Genomic DNA, 6155 nt, shown 5'->3' on the forward strand with positions numbered 1-6155 from the left:
AGGATAGGTCAGGAGGGAGATGGCATTGCGTGATGCAGGGAGTTTTTTTTTTTCTTGGTTTCTCTTGATGAGAATGACCCTGCCACAGGCATTTTAGCATCCACATCTCAAAATATTGTCACTTTATAAAAAAAAAGATAAAATAAATAAAAGAGGCCCTTAAGAAAGATGGTAACTAGAAGAGTACAGTGAAAGAGAGCAAAAGAAGGTAGAAAAACACCCGTAAAATATGAATGGGGTAAATTGTAGTTGAAATTGTAGAATTATAAATTGTGCTGCATTTTTTAAGTTGGAGACTGTTCTCGACTTCCTATTACAGCCATGAGATCAGATGATTTTCGAAAAGAGGGGACTATCGTCATCGGAGCCGAGAAAACAGTCGGAATCTCCAGGCAGTGTTATTTGGATCTCTCCGACTTGCTCTCTCTAGCCCGCAGCATAGATTCCTCCGGTGCAAAGTGCAGGCAAAGTTTCTGATTGAAAGCCTTCACCCGCGAAAAACACACCCACGAGTTGTTAAATCATGCAATAAGAGGCACCCGGGTGTCAGTTGTAACGTACCCGCATCCACGTGCCCCGAAAACATCTGCACGTTCAACTCCGAGAGCCCAGGAGGCTCTTGAACAGGAATTATATGATTTTCTGCATCTTTCCCGCTTCGTGATTGGATGTGGGATATGAACATGCAGAGCACAATGTTGACAGGCTGCTTAAACAAACGTGGGGCCCCTCGCTGCTTCTAGGAGCTTTATTCTCCACCGACACAGCCTAAATATCCATTTTTTCGAAGCTATATAGAAAGACGAACCTCGCACTTTAAGTGAGGTTCGTGACCAATGAAAAATGTCATTCAAAAAATGAATAAAATATTAGAAAACAAACAAATGAGTTGCTAGGTTTTTCAGGCATGCAGGGTATTGTTCACAAAGAAATCAGGAATAAAGAAGGAAAGGGAAGCAGTTTCTAGCCACTTCTTGTGATTCTCCACACCAACCCTTGAATTGTGCTCCAGTGGGCTCGAGGGAGATGTGAATTGCAGGTTGCACTACCACACCTGTACCCACAGCAACAGTGAAGCAATCACTCAATTCCCAGTCTGTGGTCTGTAATTATCATCTTAGGCATGGAGATCTGTGCACCGTTCAGCGTCAGAGACGTGTTAGTACAGCCTGTTTATCACATCCAACCCCTCTGTAGATAGGCCCCAGGGGGCGGCACGCAGAAGGGGCTAACTTGAGAAGAGGGAAGGAAGGGAGAAATACAGAAAAGAAAGGGATGGATGCAGGATGGAAAGATGGAAAACCAAGCAGGAGACTGAGGAACAGCAAGGAAAATAGTATCCCTAATGAGAGCTCCAAGGAAGAGAGCGCAAAGGTAAAGCAAACGAGTTAGAAAGATAAAGAGAAGTGAGACAGAAAGTAAAGGAAAAGAAAGGTAATTGAAGAAGCAGAATAACAAAAGGAACAGAAAATTAAACACGTGTAAATGTAGATAAAAATAAAAAAGAGAGGTGATGACAACAAAAGGAAGTCAACAAGAAAGAGAAGAGGGAACAGAGTAATTAGGAAACAGAGGAAAAAGGAAAGAGAGGTAGTGAGAAAGAGATATTAAGTGACAAAAACGGAAAGGCAGAAACAAAAACAACATAAAATGAGAAAATGGCATGTCATTGAGGTATACTATAGCACTTTGAAACAATCTAGAAAATCTTTCCTAATAACCAACAATACAGCTAAAAAAGTATGTTTTTACAATGGAAGTCACCACGGTAGCCAAATCTGGACTGCCAATGTCCCGTAACAAAACAAAGGCCCAGCTTTCAGTGCACACAAATTGCTACAAATATTAGATAAGGGCGTACAGTAACACCTTATCATGAAAATTGACTTTTTGTTTTCACTGTAATCCTCCCGGAGAAATATGTGTTCAGAACTGTTTGTGCAGTTGTGCGATGGCACTGTGAGTGCTAATGTGCTGGTATTGTGATAAAGATATGAAGATGCTGGCACATTGGGGTTATAGGCTGTAGTCTTGACTTGTGCTTTTACAAGTCCAACATAGAGATTTGAAAACTTTTCAGCAGTTACTGTGATCAGTATACACTTCAGATTCTAGGATTGTGCATTCAATTGTGGTGTAACAAGCACAATATGAAGAAGGTTGTTCTAACGCAGATGGAATTACTTGCACATCACGAGACTTGAGTGCTGAGCCTCAGATGGAGATGTGTGCACATCATCATTGCTTGATGTTGCAGTCTCAGGAGTTTTGAGCACACAGTTAAGGTGAGACTTGGATGGTGCATCCTAAGATGCTTCCTCCGATATGAGGAAGATTGGATATTGTAGTCTCAGATGAAACCTTCCGTGCATCATGAGGGTGTATGTTCGGGTCTCAGATTGAACCAAGCATAGATCATGAGGGATGAGTTATTGAAGCCTCAGAGGGTATCTCATGTGCATCATGAGGGTGGATGTTGTGGTTGCAGATGGTACCACTTCGAGATCATGAGGGTTGGGAGTTGCAGCCCCAGAAGGTATGTCATGCAGCAGCAGCTGCTGCAAATATCATGTGGAGGGGGGGAGAGTGGGAATAAATATATATTTAAAAAAAAAGACTTACTGTTCGTTGTCGCAGCCGCCGTCCTCTCCTGCCTCCTCACTCATCCTCCTTGCCTGTTCTGGCGTACCAACATTCACTGGGACACCAGAACAGGCTCCCCAACAATCCTGGCCTGCTTACATGCTAAACACAGCATGTAAGCAGCATCAGGATTAGTGTGAGCACTCAGACACAACCCTGGGGTCTGTGCAGTTTCTCCTAACCTAAGTGCACATGTGTGTTTGGACAGCCGACTTAGTACACTCTCACCTCACTCCCTCCCACTTCCCGATGCCCAGCCCCGTTCCCTCTTCACATGCTGGTTGAGCCAGCAGCAGAAAAATAAAACAATATTCATATATTGTTTAATTTTTCTGCGTCTGGCTCTTAGCCAATTGGGTGACGCTCCTCCGCCTCTGCAGAGCAACCACCCCGGATCTTATGTACATTATGAAAGCTGGATGTTGTAGACATAGCCTGACCACCATGTACATCACAATGGCTGATTTTGCAGTCTCAGAAGGAGACTCCAGTAACCCATGAGGGGTGAGGATTGTAGCTCATTTGGTGCCTTATGTACATCATAAGGGTTGGATGTTGTAGACTCAGATGGAACATTGTGTACATAATGAGGGTTGGGCATTATAGCTTGTTGTGGACCCTCTTGTACACAGTGAGCAAGGGGTATTGTGGTCCGAACCTAGACCGAGCCTCATATGCACCAATATGGTTTGTAATGTGACTGAAAATTGTCTTGTGTCCTTCATTGATGATGTAGCACAAGGGCTTTCCAACCCTCCAGGAGGCTTCCAACTCATCAAGGCCTCAAGGGGGCCCCATTCAGCCCTGGGCCAATGAATATCTCTGCGAGACCTCAGGCGAGGGGGCCTCATAACATTTTGCAGGACGGGCATCACTTTGCATTACACCACTGATTATGGACAGTGAAGTATTGTAGCCTCAGGCGTTGTCTTATGTTCACCATGAGAGCTGGGTGTTGGAGTCTCTCTAGGTTGCTGACATATACCATGAGGGTTGGGTGTTGTAGCCCCTGAGAGCAGTGGCGGTTCACGGGGCGCAGAAGGGGTGGGGCGGCATGGGGGGAATGAAAATTAAATTAAATAAGAAAAAAAAACACTTACCCCCTCACTGTCGTGCCGCTCCGCTCTGCTCCTCCGTCTTCTTGGCGCAGACACAGGCTCCCAGCCCGCCCTGTAGCCCATCCTGACGCTGCTTAGAGCAGCATCAGGATTGGCTTGGAACGCCCAACCAGGGCGCTCCCAGGCAGACTGGGAGCCTGTGCAACTCAGTGCACGTGGCCCCACTCCTTTCAAAGAAACAATAATAAATATAGTTTATTATAGTTTTCTTTGAAAAGTTTTGCAGCTGCTACTGCTGGCGGGGGGGGGGAGGAGCAACACACTCCTCCGCCCTAATGGAGGAGCCTCCGCTGTCGGATCGTACCTCATGTATAAAACAGCGGGTGGTATAGCCGTCACGTTTGTGATGGACTATCCCATCCACCAAGGTCGTGTTCAGGCCCGAAGTGTGAAAAGGAAAGGGTATAGTAGTGAAAGTACAGGTCTCCACTCCAATCAAACAGACCCACAGTAAAAAAAAATGATCAGGTTCACTTGTAGCATGTGGTAAATGTGTTTTTTTCAAACCAAATGGATTGAAAATGCAGCTGGGATGTCATAGACTGCTCTTTTTCTCTTACACACATCCACAGCATTAGATATAGGCCCTCAGTACAACCTTGGCGGTAAATCCTGCTTACCGCAGTGCAGAAGATCGCCAACACAGCACTGCGACGGTGGAATTCCGCTACAGCCATTACGACCCACAGCTCAGAATCCCTTTACACCCCTGCAGGACCCCTACCCAATGTCACCGGACAGGAGGTACCAGACATATCCAGTTTCCCCACAGAAGACACCCACAGTGATGACAGCAGCTCTGCACAACTGGATCAAAATGACCAGCCCGGCCCATCAGGAACCTCGGGACAGTCGGTTCCCCTGACACTGACACAACCCACCACAGAGCCTCCCCCCTCAGGAAAGACCAGCACAGCACCCACCCAGCAGGCCCATCCCTCTGTCCCCAGGACACGTCAATCAGCAGTGTGTCCACCACTACAGGGAACCCTGGCAAACCCACCAACCCAAGGCAATCAGGGACCTGGGGGCAGTGGCAGTGGGCACATGGTACAGAGGAACAGGAAAACAGGGGAACTGGGAGGGCTGCTGTGCGACGGGGAGGACAGGCCCAGGAAACCCACTCTCCACAAGGCCCTCTCCAACATCATGGGAGAGTACCATCATTCCCAGGAGACGATGGCAACAATACTGTCTAAGTTTCAGGAGACCCAGCGGCTGCAGGAGGAACACTATCTGGGGATCAGGGAGGAACTGAAGTCCATTAACACCACCTTGGTCACCATTTCAGGGGTGTGCAAAACCTTGTCAACACCAGGAGGGACACTGTGGCACAACAAGGGGCCCCTGACAGTAGCCTGGATGATGAACAGCCCTCCACCTCCGCCGGCGCTAGTGGACAGGAGGCACTGCCACAGGAACACAACACCAGCACCCCACCCCCTGCAGATGGAGAGCCACCCCGCAAACGGTCTCTGAGATCCAGGAACAAGACAGAGAGCATTGCCAAGACACCCGCCAGGAAATGAGACCCCCCTGAATGTCACCCTTCTGTCCCACTTTGTCACCCTGTCCATCCATCAACTGCCCTTGCTCCACTTCCTATGCCCCTTTGGACAATGCACCTGTGAAACAAATAGACTTGACTCTGCCATGGACATTCCTCCACCATCGCCCCTGCCGATTTTACAACCCCCTCCACTTATTTGCACAGAAATAAACACACTTCAATCACAAAACAATCTGGAGTCAGTCTGTGCTTTCACAAATGTGTAATTGCAATAACTATGGAATACAGCAATGTCAATTTAATTGTTCACATATCGATGAAACACAGCTGTAGGGTTGGAGGAAATATAGCAGAGGGCACAAAGTGGGACCCACATCTGTTAAATGGAAAGGCAAAGTGACAAGTCAGGGTCCATACACTGAGTGAAAATGACAGACTTATGCTAGCTCCAAAAATAGTATGAGACATGTGAGGCAGTGACATCTTCTCACCTGTGTCTCACTGGAAGTATTTCTGGATAATGTTGTTTCTGTTGTCGATTTCCTCTTCTTCTGCCTCCTCTTCTTCACTGTCCACAGGCTCCACAGCTGCCACAAGACCACCAGCTGGACCATCCTCCTGCAGAAAAGGCACCTGCCGTCGCAAAGTCAGGTTGTGCAGCATACAGCAGGCCACGATGATCCGGCACAACTTCTTTGGTGAGTAGTAGAGAGAATCACCTGTCATATGGAGGCACCGGAACCTGGCCTTCAGGAGGCCGAAGCTCCGTTCAATCACCCACCTAGTTCACCCATGTGCCTCATTGTAGCATTCCTCTGCCCTTGTCCTGGGATTTCTCACTGGGATCAGTAGCCATGACAGGCTGGGGTAACCAGAGTCACCTG

Source organism: Pleurodeles waltl, chromosome 6, assembly GCF_031143425.1.
Source record: "Pleurodeles waltl isolate 20211129_DDA chromosome 6, aPleWal1.hap1.20221129, whole genome shotgun sequence".
Classification (NCBI taxonomy): Eukaryota; Metazoa; Chordata; class Amphibia; order Caudata; family Salamandridae; genus Pleurodeles; species Pleurodeles waltl.